A 15775-nucleotide genomic window follows, 5' to 3' on the forward strand; every position below is an offset into this window, starting at 1 on the left:
TTCCCAAAAGTTGCAAAAGCACTGCTAGACATGTTTTATGATGAGGCAGACAGGGAGCAGCAGTGAGGAGTGGTGCTTCTGGGCAGGTAGTGGTGGAGTTTGGAGCTGAACATCCACTGAGCACTTTCCTAGGGCTGCAAGTTATCCATAACAGGGAGATTGTTTATTTTAGCTAAAAGATAGAGGGATGTCTTACTGTGGGCATGTGGTCACTGCACTTTGTCCATATGTTGGCTCATGCTGCTGTTTGGGGACAGCACACCAACAGAACTCTTCTCTGTGGTGACCAGTGACAGAACACGAGGGAATGGCCTGAGGTTGTGTCAGGGGAGGTTTAGGTTGGATCTCAGGAAAAGGTTCTTACCCCAGAGGGTGGTTGGGCACTGAACAGGCTCCCCAGGGCAGTGGATACAGCACCAAGGCTGACAGAGCTCAAGGAGTGTTTGGATGATACTCCTGGGCACATGGTGTGACTCTTGAAGGTGGTCCTATGCAGGGCCAGGAGTTGGACTTGATGATCTTTGTGGGTCCCTTCCAACTCAGCACATTCTGTGATTCTGTGACCTGAAGAAGTGGTGGGTTTTTTTCCCTGAAATACTCAAAAATCATTCTGCAGCTGAATCCAGGACTGGGAGCCCTGGCAGAGCCTCTCAGACACTGGTGGGGCTCCCTAGGGGCTCACCCATGGAGGTGCCAGCAGGACTGGAGTCTGCAGGGTTATACATGGAACTCTGGGTCTCTGAGAGGAGAGAGAAAGAAGAGGTGGGGGCTGAGCAGCCCCGTGCCAGGGGCTGTGCTGGCAGCCGCGTGTTCGTGTTCAGCTGGGCCACGGTGTGTGAGCCCACACAGGGGAAGCCCGTGGGAAGTGGGAGGCTGCCGTGGTGTGTCCACTGAGCTCACACCACAGGAATTACTCAAAAGCTTAGGGGTAAACAGGTGCTTAAATGCTCTGTTGGCCCAGGGCCGAGTGTGTACAGCCTGATGCATTGCCCTGCTCGGAGCCAGGAGCAGCGTAGGGGCCAGCAGAGCCCTGGAACTCCTCCTCCGTGCCAGCTCCATGTCCCCACTGTCACAGGGCTTGTGCTACTGCCTCACCAACACCGATGTGAGCACCACAAATGGACCAGCCAGCTCTGTCCCCACCATTTGGCTGTTTGGGTTGGGTTTTTTTTCCTTCCAATAGAAGTAGATGGCATTGGGAGAAGTGGGGCAGGTGGGAAGAAACGTCAGAGGTTGGGAAAATCACTACCAAAGCTGCCTTTGAATGCTGCACCGTGGTTCAGCTGGGATCAACCAAAATGTTGAAGTACTCAGAGAGGTTCTTACACATGCTGAGGAAATCTTTCCTCTGACATACTGGCAATGCCTTCTGAGAAACTGCTCTATTTCCAGCTCTTTATGGCATTTAACAGCAATGAACTGTGTCTTCTGTATTAATAAATTATGATGTCACTTTGTTTTATGGGTTAAGCAATATCCTCGTTGGTTATTTATAATAGCAAATGGATGAAAGAAAACTAGAAACAAAGCGGTTTCAGATGATTTCTGCACACATAACTCTCGTGCTACATCCATAGAACAAGATTAAGATGTATTGTTCAAAAAAGGAAGAGGAAAAGAAAGAGGTGAAAAAAAAATTGAAGAAAACCCTTCTTCTCTAGTCATGTTGTCTAGTGTACCATGTTTTTACAGTTTCTCACCAAGATGTTTTGTCACTATCATCCACTTTTTAAAATATCCTTACAATATCTTGCTCTCACTAGTCTATCTTGTCTCTCAAAGCCACATACAATTGTATTTAACCACAGCTTTGAGAGGAATGTGGTGTTCAAGGATCATCACCAAGGTCAGACAAGGAAGCAGGGACAAAGCTAAGAACATGTTTTACTGATGGCCAGCTGAACATCTACCTTAATCCTAAATATTAGAATTAAATGAAGTTAAATTTTCTTTCCCTTTATACCCATCCATTTCCCTAGTTCTATCCCACAGATCTTTATTGTGGTTTTTCCCCCAGGAAAATCCCTGGTTTAGCACCTGGATTTGTGCTGGCAGATAGATTTATGACTGCCCTCTTCTAAAAGGGGCCAAAATTCAACTGCTTTATTCATGCCAACAGTCACGCTGGTATCAGTGGGAGTAATTGCCTGAGGAGGATGAACAGGATTTAACCCAAAGTCAATAAAATTAACAAACACTCTCCTTACAGCCAATAACAGCCCTTGTTTATCTCTTGATCCAAGAACGCCTCTTAAAACAGGTGCCTAAACAACTTTCTGCACAGCAAGTATCTCAAAAATAGGCCGTGCTCCATGGGCAACCAGTTGGATATCTCCTACAGGGTGTAGGTGGGAAATCCATCAGCTCCCTGCAGCCCCTTCAAAAACTCCAGTTGCATGGCTGGTGCCCAGAGTCCTTCGGGCAGGATAAGCCTGGGTCAGTTCAGGGGACAACTTCCGTGCAGTGAGGGAAAGGTTTGGGTATGAAACTATGAAACATGATCAATGTAGACCAGAGTTTGCCTTCTCACAGCTGTAGGGTCCAGAGGAGCTGTACCACTTAGTTTTTCCAAGGAAACCAAAGACAATAGTTGCCATCTGCCTTGGTTACACTGGGACAGGGAGCCAGTTCTAAACTCCCTGTGTACTTGCCATTTCTAATCTCTGGAGCAATACACAGTTATTAGGGGTCAAATACATTGAAAAAATTGGGGACAGGGATGTTGTTGATTTTAAATGATTAAACAGTGTGTGCTGTGGCTGGCTTTCCTTGCAAGTCAAACATACCTATCTTACATGCTGAAAAGTTTAATGGGCATGGGGAAAGGAGAGGGATGTAGGATTGATCTTCCATAATTATTATCTGAACCAGATTGTATTTGCTGATTCCACTTGGCATTAACAATTGAGTGTAAAGCAGCTGTGAAGGAACTCACAGCACTGGTGAGCAATGACAAATTAAAAGAATTACTTTTTTAGAAATTGAAAGATAACACAAGGACACCAAAATAACACTACATTTTCTCTAGTAATACATCTTCCAGATGTCACTTGGATTTTCCCAGTATTGCAAGAATAATCATTACCCTTTTATGCCCAAAGGCCCTGATTAAGTATGTTCTTAAATGAGGCACATGCTTGAATACCCTTCCTGGATGAGGCTGTTTTTTGATTCGAGCCCAGCTACCATCTCTTATGTGGCACGCAGTTGTAATTTCATGTCCTTTACACAAAATGAGTCATGTTGCACAGCTTTTCCATGGCCAGATACTGTCCTCTGTAAAACATTGCCTGCTCTTGTTCCTCCCTTTGCCAAAAGGCAGCACAAACTGGGTGACGATGACAGCAAGTCAAACAAGTACACACAGCGTCCGACATGGAAACGGCAAGGTCTGGGCTGCAGCTTTGCAGTGACACAGTCTTTCCTACAGCTTCTCCTACGGCTGAGGACACACAGTGCTGCATGGGACTACAGAAATCTTGGATTTTTCTCCTCTGCCATTTTTTTGCACTGGAAATAAAGCGGGTTTGGCGTGGCTTGACTCGTGGAGACGCACAGGCGCGCGCTCTCACATAATCGTGTTTGCACAGATATTTCTTTAAGGCATCAGCAACCCGGCCAAGTGCCAAGCACAGGGTTGCAGTACACAAATCCAGAGCAGCAGAATTAGCAAGGAACAAAGGCTTGGACAGGGGTCTCCACGTTGCCCCAAGGACTGTGGGATGTTCGGCTCCCTTCGCCCCAGAAGCATCTCCACAAAAGGCTGCTGACCCAGGGACCCCCTCGGAGATGCCGCCCGCAGCTCTGCAGCTGGAGTTGGGAGGGAGCCAAATGTACCGCAGTTGGCCTAAGGATCACCGTGGAGAAGCTGAGATCCTGCCTCATCCTTGCTTCTTTTCTCCCTGATCCCCTCTCCCCATATGCAGAGCCCGACCAAGGACCGTCAAGTAGCCAAAACTCAGCACAAGGACTGGGCGATCTGTTTAGTAACAGGGGGTTCCCTATTAAAGTTAAATGATGAAAGGTTCTCCCTGAAAGCAGAGGACTGAAGTCAAGCTGTGTTTTCTAAAAACTCATGCCCTTTAATAATGGATATTAACGATATATAACTCTTGAAAGCGCAATTGCAAAAAAGACAAGGCCAGTTAAAAACGGGTCCAACACATGCAATCCAGGCTGGCTTCTGCCATGGCCATTCTTAAGGTCCAGGTCATCTGGAGGTGAGGCTTGTTTTTAACAGGCTCTTTTGAGACCGGTTCATATCATTTTGTCTGTCTGTAGGCTCTGCTCTGAGCGCTGGGTTGGGCCAGATGACCTCCAGAGGAGCCATCCAACCCACAGTATTCTTTATGTGTGCTTCATGTGCCCTTTAAGCACTACTAGGGATAAGGCCCAGGTATGAAGCACTTCATTTTACCTGGATGGGGTGACAGACGTGGAAAGAAGCAGAACAGGAGTTTTATGTCAGGTTACTCCACACTCGGAGGCTGAACATTTAACAATGCCCCTCACTCCCTCCATCACATCTGACCACGAGGTAAATTTGTGCATACAAAAGAAACCAGGTCCTCTTTCAGATTGGGAATAAATTGTGTCTTGCAGCCTCCAAAATGACCTGTTTAAATTCCTAAATCTTTGCTTTTGCTAAAGCTCCATTAAATATCCCGTGCCTGAAGATCCACACCTCCAGCTGTGGTTCCTTGAATTCAGACAATGCCCCAGGCATTCATGGGGGCTTCCTATATAAAACTTCACAGTAATTGAGCTGTCCATAATGATCTGACTGTTTATGTCTTGTCTTCTACTCTTACATCAGGTCCTTTGAGATGGAAGTCATATTTTATCATGTTTGTGCAGGAGGTCTGGGGAGGATAACAGAGTCATGGAATCCTGAGCTCGAGGAGATCGTGGAGTCCAGCTCCTGGACATGCACAGGACAGCCCTAAGAATCCCACCATATGCCTGAGAGTGTTGTCTACTCGAGCTCTGTCAGGCTTTGGGCCGTGACCACTGCCCTGGGGAGCCTGTTCAGTGCCTTTTCCTAATATCCAGCCTAAACCTCCCCTGACTCAGCTTCAGGCCATTCCCTCTGGTATGGAGCCTTATGTGTTACAGATGATAGACCCTGAAAATTGGGGTGGAGAAGTAAAAAGCAAAGAGCTCCAATACTACATGAAAGCAAAGCTACCTCCTGTGGCTTGCTGTACATTACCATGCTCTGCTGAGCATTTTATGCCAGCCCAGAGTCCTTTGCATCTCCCTGAGCAGAGTTAAGGAGTTTAAAAAGGAGGGACAACCAATTCCAGTTGTCCTCTCAATTCCGGTCCTGTTTCTACAAAGTTTATTTGAAGAGGATACTGTCCATCAAAATACATTAATATGATACTGTGCCTGTCAGACCTTCTCACCAGGTGTTAATTCCTACCTGGTTAAACAGAGGCAAATCCTCTCAGCCACATTCTCCTTGAGGATAATGATTAGGTCTGGTCTGTGTGTGTGCTCACCACATGCACACACACAGCCACAGGCAGGGCTCAAGATGCTGCCTTAAACAACATGCAGAAGTTCCAGGAAACTGGCCTGTGGCTTTACACCAGGACACTGGCACTGTGGGCAGCAGAAGGAAGGGCAAGGGCTCCTGCTCCCACTTTTCAATAATGAGAGGGATATAATGAAGGAATATAAGAAGAAGAAAGAAGCCCCTGCAGCAGCACTGCTGCAGCCACATACATCACTTGCACCCCAGCATGAATCAGTCTCATTAATAATTATTTTACTGGTTCCATATCACAAATTGTTTTCATTTAAAGGCACAGGTCTCACCATTTCCAAGTGCAGGCAATGCTCAGAGGTCTCAACAGCACATGCTGCCTGTCACATTGCCTGTGACCCTGGCTCAGCAGGCAATGCAGCTTGAATTACACCAAAAACCTCTCTAGAAAAAAACCCATCAGCCTCTCTGGGGTTTTCCTCCTAGTGTGGGGACCCTTATCATGGGGGACAGCCTGGCTGGGGCCATATCCAAGACTGCTGGCAGCAGCATCACCCTCATGGGCTGCTGATCTCCATTTTACCTCAGAGAAACTGCAGTTGCCTCTTGCCCATCCCAGCAGGCAGCCCCTCACCCTTACTGGCAACCCATGGAGGGTAAGCAAGCAGAGGAGAAGTCCAGCTAAGGGCTCTGGGATGCTGACTGTCTCTACAGAGGGTGAGGATGAAATGAAAAAGAAAAGGAAGGCATGGATCTCATGTTCAGCCCTCCGTTTCTTTCCCATACCCCCAAACACAGAGCTAGGAGCCCACAGAAGGTGGCAGAAATGGGTAGACTCCAAGAAATCCTACGAAGTAGAAAGATGATATTTAAAATCTAAGCTCTGGCTTTGCTCAGCTCTGAAACCCAAATTCTGGCTGCACAGGTGGAACTCAGAGCCAGGGTGGAGGGATCAGTGGGTGCAGGAGCCGAGGAATTTTCCGTTGTAGCAGTGGGTCCCAAATGTGCTCAGCTTGTCCTATGCAACTCAGTGCCTTGCAGTTAAACTAGAAAGGCCTTATTCTCAGGAGGTACATGGAAAAAACTGCTTCTGAGCTACCAGCAGCTCTGACAAGGTGCTCTCTCCAAAGATCCAGGACAAACTTTGCAGAGCACATGCATATGTATCTCATTTCTTGGACTTTCTGACATTTACAGACACTTGGGGCTTTGTTTCTGCAGCTGGCTCAAGGTCTCAGGCTGGCAACTGGGCGGTCTCACTGTATTATTCACTGCTCCAGACATGCTTCAAGGTCTGATGTACTCACAGTTGCCTGAAATACACATTTGGGTGCTCTGGAAGGCACCAGCTGGAATTTTCTGAGCGGTCAGTCTTTTGAAAGCAATTCCACCCAGCAGGGTCCACCGTAAGTGTTAGCTTTTCTCAGAGTTGTCTTTGGAACCCTGAGGCATCTGAGTGCTGGAGCCAACCTCCTCAGCCCAGTTGAAATTTGGTTGCTGAGGTCAGTGTGGCCGAGGTTTGTCTCTATCTCTTGGCTGGTTCAAAGAAGGACCCCGTGATCTTTCCTAGAGACAGGAGACCTGACTATACTGGAGTTCATTTCTTCCAATCTCCTCCTGAGCTTGTTTCAGCAACCACAGGGTTGAGCAGATGCTGGGCCATAACCTTCTGCCTCACAAAGAGCTGCTTGCTCCCAGAAATCAGTATCCCTTTGTTTCCTCCATTGCTTCATTGGTGTAAACCATCTATAAATCATCTCCATAAATGAGCAAGACTGCCTGGTCTTTCTCTGAGGCAAAGCAGAGGCCTGAGGCTCAGGGTAGAGCTATGTGACAGCAGATTTAGGACTCTTAATGTCTGCCCATCTCTCCCCTGAAAGAGCTCCCTATCCCCGTGTCTCTGCACTCCACCTCTCTGTGGACTCAGTTTCCCTCTAATCAGCAATACCAACGTGGCTTCATGTCCTAATGGAAAAGGGTTCTTGAGGACATGGGGCTTTCTGAGCTGCCAGAATTACTGCATGTGCTCCACCAGATGTGGAAGAATATTCCCTCCCATCCAAAGTTACCCTGAGTATTATATTTTCTTGGCTTAGCATCGTTATGAAATGTCAGTCCTTTGCAACTTGTCTGACTCTCTTTTGCAACATCCCCAAGGGAACACAACTGCTTTTGAAGCACTGGTTGGGTCTGGCAAGACCTACAGACTTGCATCATCTTTCCCTCTGGAAGAATCATCTCTGCAAGATAGGTGAGACACAGCAGGGTGGAAGAGGAAAGCAAGATGTGCTGAAAGCAGATCTGGAAGGTGGTTGCTAGTGGATTTGTCTGAAGGTTGCCTGGGGACTGCTTTCAGTTAGCATTTGCCTGTCACACAAAAGAGGGAGGAGTGCATCGGGAAATTTCCTGATGACACAGACATGCGAGTGCTTGTCAATACAAGAGAGGCCCCAACCTATCAAACAGGAAGAACTGCATGACCTTGTGGATGGGAACAATGGGAATAGGATGAAATTCAAATGTAGCCAAATGTAAGGGCTGGCACGTAAGGCTGAAGTGTCAGAGTTTCTCTGGGAAAATGAAAAGCCTCAAGTACCACGGCTGGTCACAGGATTTCTGTGAAATGTCAGCACAGCATGGCCATGGGGAAAGGTAAACATGAGCAAGGCTGCACCAAGGATTTCCCACATGGGCCTGAAAAGTATTAGTGATGGAGAACAAGCACTGGTGGGCCCTGTGAGGAGGCTGCACACAGCTCTATTTATCCCTCTTAGGGAAAGATGAATTGTGACAGGACCAGGCGTAACTAAGCGTTGATCGGGTGCTTGGTGGGGGCTGGAGACCCTACATAACAACAGGAAACTGGAAGGGATTGCCTCGTTCAGCCCAACAACATTAAAGGTTAGAGAGGACACGATTGGTCTATAAATATCTTGTGTTAAACTTAAAACAATGTTGGCACGAGGACAAATGGATACAAATGGCCGTGAGTGCATTTAGCCTGGAAACCAGAGGAAGGCTTCTAACCATTGGAGCAGTGAGACTGGGAAACAGCAAGAAACAGCTTATATTAAGACACTGTGGTATCAGTTTTTGAATTGCACCAGTTGACATGGTTGCTTGAGATGATTCGGTGAGGCAGGAAGTGCCTTCCCTTCCAAATCCCCACTGTGGGCACGTTTTTGGTGCCTTCTTGCTCATGCAGATGCCCCAACTCAGCCACAGGAGAAGGCAAGGCTCTCAGTCCCCTGCCTAGCTTGGCATAATCTAACTCCTAATTTGTTAGTGGCAATTATTTTGATTTCACACATTTCTTACAAAATAAACTGGAGTCTTACATCAGTAACCAGTTGGGGTTTCGTTTGTGGGGTTTTTGTGTGTGTGTATTGTTGTGTTGGTTTTTTTTTTTTGTAGTTAATACTTTGTACTTATATAGCATCTTTCATCTTTCAAAGTGCTTTATATACATTAATTATTTAATTCTCTCCATACCCCCTTTGATCTAGGCAAGTATTATTATGCTCAGTTTACAAGTGGGGGAAGCAAACATAGAACAAATCCTTGCTGCTAGGCTCATCCAGTGGGATTGATGCAGCTTCATAGCTCTAAAAGGCAAGTAAAGGCTACATGATGTGTTCCATGATGCACAGAGGGTCCACAAACAATCCAGTGGTGGAGCCAGTGGGATAACTCCTCTGGATACCCTCTTGTTCCAAAGAGGGAGAGACAGGGAGGCTGCCAGAGAGGGCTGTGTGCAGGGCCAGCACGGGGTGCTGGATGTACGACAGAGAACCAGAAAACGAGGTGTCCTATGCTACAGAGAAAGACCCAGAATTCAGTTTAATCAGAGCATGTAGAACAAGGCTATGTCAGTGGCGAGCTGACTAAGACCCAAGGAACAGGAATAAATGCAAATAGTTAAAAGTAGCAAATTAATAAGAGCTGACATTGATCTATGTAGACATGCGTTCAGTGAAAGGATGTGAATCTTCCCTTTTCAGTTAAAAAAAAATAAAAACTGATGTATTTTTGATTGTTCTTGTGTTGAATGTTTATGTCGTTTTTCAGAGTGACTGTCGGAGGCTGATTTGGAGATTTCATTGGTAAATAACTGAGCCATTTTTCTTGCAAACTAACATGGTGATGTTATTTGTGTGTTTGGATTGCTGTGGCGATGTGAGGGTGCTGCAAATGCACTCTGCCTTATTCCAAAGAGAAGTCTCACGTTCCCCTTCTCTTTTTCAGCATTTTAAAGGACATTTCAGTCTTGCAGGGGCAAGCAGTGCAGTTTGTCAAACAGAGCAGGAGCCTGGGAACAGCACAATTGAGGTCTAGTGATAGTTCTGAGAGTGGTTTAGTGTCTGACATTGCACAGAGGTAGTAGCTGCCTAGTGGCCAGTGTCCAGAGTGGGATTTAAAAGACCAGGCTACTGATTTTGACAGATTTTGACTCATTTTGAGGCCAAGAGAATGCTGATTAGCACTTAGTTCACTGTCCAGCCTTATGGGACAACATTGTGTGTAAGGGAAACGTGGGCCTGTGCATCCTCCTCCTGGCAGAGCAAACACAGCCTGTGCCCAGAGCAGCTTCTCTGCTCCTCTGGGACAGTCAGCACTATAACATAATCACCTTTTTGGGGGGGAAAAAAGAGGAAAGGGCCTGAATTTAGTTCCTGTAGCAAAGCTTTTTCCTGTTACTGCTAGCATTAATTCCTAGAGAATTAAAATGGCTAAGGTTTTTTAATTTCATGGTCATTTTGATATGCTAAATGGTGCCAAGAGAGTTAGGGAAATTAACAGAGTTCAAATCCCCATGGAACATGGAAACTGTAGTTAAAATAGTGCTGCTAAAGATTAATAATTAGTAAAAATTATTTTAAAGCGTAGCATTTTAATTAGCTGCAAATGGTGCTCGATCTGCATCGGTATTACCCGCAAAATTTGCTACACCTAAGACAGTTAAGCTCCTCAGCTGCACAAATCCCTTGGGAATCCATGGGTTATAACTGTGAGACCCATGGGATTGTGCGTTAAACAAAAGGAAAACTGTATTAACAGAACAAGACTGAAAGCACAGTCTTCTAACAAGCACAGTAGGGTCAAAGATGCTGTTGGAACTGTCCTGTTGTGTCACTCCCTCCTGCCAGACATCCTCTGTGTTTCTTATTATTAATTTCTTATTATCCATTCCTTAGGACCTGTGTTAAAACAGAGACCTCGTCTATCCCATTCTAGCTTATCCTAGCTGACTGCATCCATGGGCTTTCTCAGTATTTGGTAATGGCACTTAATTCCAGAAAACCTCATTCTGCAGTCATGGACTTGTCCCTTGGGAAGGCTCTGCATTTTTCCAGGCCCTTTCTCTTTCTTTGGAAAGTCACACAGTGTGAGAAGAGCAAAGAAAGAGATCTCAGTCTACAGTCTGACAAGAAGTGCAGGGCACTAGTGATGGAGGAAGAGGCAAAGGCCACCCAGACGATGAGAGAAAGAAAATGAGAGGAAGCTTGTGCTAGGACAGTGCAGTTTCTGCCACACAGAGTAAAGGGGGACTGAGACACCTCAAAGCAAAGCCACACACAGCATGGGATCCATGGACTGGATGAAGGAAAATGCTAGATGCACTCATGTTTGGAAAACCTGTAGATGGGGACTGGCAGGAAGAGCAGCTGGGGCAGAATGGGGCATGGGAGCACCTTCCCTCTGTCTCTGTGAGGCTGCGATGCAGGATGTCAAGGTAAGACTGTTCAACAGCCTGATCAGGTGGTCCTAGAAAGACCAAGAGCTGCTTGTATTGCCATTTTAAAATGAGGAACTGAGGCACAGAGCAACTGAATTCTGTAAGCTTAGGCTCTCCTGAGGACCCTCAGTGTAGCAGATGCACGAGGTACACCAGGTGCTTACTTCCAGGTAAAGCCAGTGGGATGTGCAGGTCAAGGCCTGTCCGAGGTCATATGGGCAGCCTGTGGCAGAGCTAGGACTTGTCCTCCTGCCATCCAAGCCTTTACAACAAGGTCATTCATGCCTTTAATTCCTCAGCTCGTAGAGGAATTAATAGTTGTATATTAGAAATACTATGCCGAGGGAAATCTAAACTTCAGGTAGCACTGTTACCATGACTTCTATAAATACCAGTTGCCAAAAGTGCCAGTACAGGCAACGATCAGTCAACAGAGAGAGACAAGTACGATGAGGTCTGTCCCTGTGGCTGAAACCCCACTGAATCCTGTGATGTAGGGCCTCGTGGAGCTGGACCGCTCACCATGAGCCCACAGGCATTCAGACAGAAGTTGGTGGGTTACCAGCAAATCGTGTGTTTCTGTCTTAAACGTCTCTTCCATGTCATTGCTGCACAAGAGCCAAGGAAGAGTATTGCTTTTAGAATACACAGCAACAGTAACATTTGTGAGATCTCAATGGGTTTCAAATACTTCCAGTTCAAGCTATGTTGAAAAAAAAGCAACAAAAGGTTGGGGGTTATCAATACACTGTAACTAAAACTACAGGAAACTTTAGATGGGAGGGCCAGCTGTGTGGGACTAAGAAAGTAGCAATAGATATATCTTTTAAACCAGCTTTGGAAAGTGAATTGAATTTGCACAGGTCAGTTCAATCCCAGCACTTCTAAACCTCTCCATGTTTCACTGTGCAGCTGCAATAATTTCTAACACAACTTTCTGGATGCTGTTTTTCAAGTCACACAAAGGCAGAAATCCCATGGTCTCTCTCACACCATGCTGGCAGCCCCATGGCCCATTAGCAAGGCTGTAATACTGAGAGGCACCAGGTCAGATACCTCAGACAACACAAGGACTGGCAGCAGCAGGGAGGGGTCTCATGATGGGAGGTGATGGAAAAGACCCGTGGCAAACCCTTGACACGACATCAAGCCTTCCTGCCAAATTTCAAATCCCTGCTCTAAAGCAAGTTTGAGCTATTCAGCGAAAAGGTCACCAGAAGTACTTCATGTGGTGTGAAACAGCTTCTTCTGCCCTCGCCTCTTGTGCTTGGTGCCAGGAGTTTTGGTCGAGCCCATTTGGCTGGATCTTTCCCTCAAAGATGTCAGAGGCAGGCATACAGCATGGAAAAAATCACCTCCAAATGTTTGGCAAAGCTTTAGTTGACTGAAAATGGGATTGTATAATGGGATGTCTTGAATAACTTGAGAAGCAAACATCCCTACTAGCACTGCCTATAGCGCAGTTGACTGTACAAGGTGTATAAATGCCATTTATCGGTATTTTTCCAGCTGCTGTGTGTTCACCCAGCCTTAAAATGATGTCAGTGGTATCTCTGACTGTCATCCACCTCCTGCCTGCATAGGCCACTTTACATGGGCACAGTCATGGAGAGTTGTGCCCTTGGACATCCACTGCTCTGGGAGTATCAAACCTTGAGCTTTATCTGCAAGGCAAAAAGGAAAAACAGCCTTTGGTCTCATGCATCTATAAGCAGCTTAAATGGGTAACAAAAGGGTACCTTGCAGTGACAGTGGTGTTTTCTGGCAGCTCCCTGCTAGATTTACATGCTGTCTAGGGGCCAGAGTTCTCCTCTAGGCAGCCCAGAGCTGAACCGGGAACACTGGAAGTGCTCTCATAGATACTTTCAAAGGGATGCTGCCATCTGAACCCTCACTCCCACTGCTCTCCATGTGCCCTGTGAATACCATGTCTGTTCTAGATTAATTTTTTTTTTGTCTCTCTGATAGTTGTAATTGCTTCTAAAACCCCTCTCCTACTCTTTCTACACCTGTTCTATCAGCCAAAATGGCTGAGAGCAGACTCACTGCTGCCAGCACTGCGGATCACAACCAGGGATTACCAAGATACATTTTTCTGCTACAAAAGGAGGTCTCTGGTGCAAGAGAGGCCTCACGCTGCTGTGCTAGCAAGTCCTGGGACAGGCAGGTCAATGGCCTCAGTGTCACAGAGAAGGTGAGGGGGGAGGTCTGGCCTTGCCAGGGTGAAATAGAAGTTGCAGGAAGGAGCTGCCAGATGCTGGCTGATGTCCCTGCTGTAGGTCTTGGCTTGGATCAGGGCAACAAGGGCAAATCTTATCAGTAACTTGGCTGAGACAGCTCCTGATTTCAGCACGGTTGTATTCTATAGTGTGACCCCCTGTGCCCAGACCTCAGAATAACGCACACCACATCTGCAGTCCTGGTGAGGACCAGGAAAGGATGGCAGAGGGATGTCCTGGAGGGAAGGCAGTTTTGTGCTTCAAGGGCCAAAGAAATTCCTGCTCAAGGTGATAGGAAAGCTCTTGTGCAAAGGTGGATCATGGAGTGGAAGGGAATATTGATGAAGGTGGTACCAACTGACTGACACAGAGAGAAAATCCTGAGGAAGGTTGGTGCAAGAAAGTCCAGGTTATTGTGGGAAAGGGAATGGGAATGCTTGATTTGATTTAAAAAATAAGCAGTGAATGGCAGGAGGGGTGGGGATGTGTTCAGCAGTGCATTGCAAGATTGGGATTCACTGCCACCAGAGATTGCCGAGGCGCAGAGCTCAGTAGGTCTGAAAAAATGCAGGGGCATTTATAAAGGTTGTGGACATCTCCAGGGTTACCTCATTTGAGCTAATCAAGCAGAAGGGATATAAACCAGAGCTCTTCAGGGGACGTGCCAAGTGATGTATGCCCAGGGTTAGGAAAATATTTTCCTATGAGCAAGTTAAGATTGCCCATTCTGGCATTTCTTGCTCTGGGTTTACAGGATTTGGCAACTTGGCACCCTCAGGGAGAAGACAGAGGAGTAGATGAGCTGAGAGCCCAGTCTAAGGCAGCGCTCCCTCTGCTCCCACATCCTGCTGCGTGAGAAAGCATGTGAGGAATTATAATTCCCTTTGGACATGTGACCCAAATTGCAGCGGGAATTTGCATTCCTGGTGCCTACTTCCATTTCACATCTTCCCCCCCCACACAATAACACCTGCAAGAGGGTTTATTACCCTCTCTGAGAGCACAAGCTCAACAATCTTTTCAGAGACATTAAGAAGAGTATCTACAAAAGAAACTGAAGAGTAAAAAGGAGTCAAAAATATGTCAACGCCATGTAAAAGCTTATCCACACAAAACAAACTTGCTAAAAGAAAAATCAGCTGTCACTTTAAAATCTGACATTAAGTTTCTCAAATCACAGACCTTAATCAGGAGTAATACTTGAAGAGGAACAAAGAGAATTTAAGATGAAAAATCAGGACAGTTGAGTGCTAGGCTCAGCGGGACTAACTGCATGACAATATGGATAAGAATGATAATTGCATTAGCTTAGCCTGAAATGACTGGTCAGAGCTGTTTGTTTTTTGGTTTTTTTTTTTTTTTTTGGTCAGCTGGATTTTTGTAATGGCTTTATTTACTTTTTAAGCAAACTTGAGAAGAGAATTACAAATAGGTTATTGCATTTCCATCTATTCTTTAAAGGAATGGGGCATTTCAGAAAGTCATCCTTGGCTTAGAGCTCTTTAATATGCAGAGGCCCATATGGGTTAAACCAAGGGTCCCTTATGGGTCCTTTTAAAATAAGATTACCAGGAGAAGGTGGTTCCTACTGATGAAAGTTGGAGGATCCAAAATCATGATGCTCTTACTTTATTCCATGCATTGTACCTTGACTCCAGGCCCCAGTCAGACCCTCCCCATGGTGACACTTTCACTTAATCCAACTTTTACATCTTATTTACTTTCTTAAAAATTGAGATGACTTCAAACAAGCAATAAACCTCTGCACTTTAAAAACAACTTAGAAGGATAACTCTACCTAACCTACATTTTCTGCAACAGGAAACAGTGTGTTTATCTCCCAGCTCTACACTCACATTTTGGTTCAAATTCAAGTCCAGCGATCCCAGTCCCAAGTCCAGATGTCAGCTCCATGCAGATGGGACCTCCTGTAGCCCCTGTTGGGAACAGCTGGGGGTTCCCAAACCAGTGTTCTCCCAAAACAGTGCAGCCAGGGGAAGTAGCAGGTGGTTCAGACTGGGGAGAGGAGGCAGACATTCCCCCATAGCCCACATGTGGACCACTGGTCTCACCTGTAAGTGTTGCTTTGACAGAGCATGAATTTGCCCTTAGCAAAACCTGGAACCTGAAGTGGGGAGCTTGAACAATGCAAGGGAAATGTGAACAGCAACAAAAACTGGCTGATCATGGCAAATCTGCTGCTATCCCACGTGCAGCATAAAATATGTGGCAGTGGAACATCTACACAGGAGGACATAAAGTCTGGAAGACTGGCCTGCCCTTGTTTTTGGTGCAGGAGGCAGCCCGAGCAGGCAGCAGAGGCGAGGG

This window comes from Chiroxiphia lanceolata, chromosome 5, assembly GCF_009829145.1.
Source record: "Chiroxiphia lanceolata isolate bChiLan1 chromosome 5, bChiLan1.pri, whole genome shotgun sequence".
NCBI classification, from domain to species: Eukaryota; Metazoa; Chordata; class Aves; order Passeriformes; family Pipridae; genus Chiroxiphia; species Chiroxiphia lanceolata.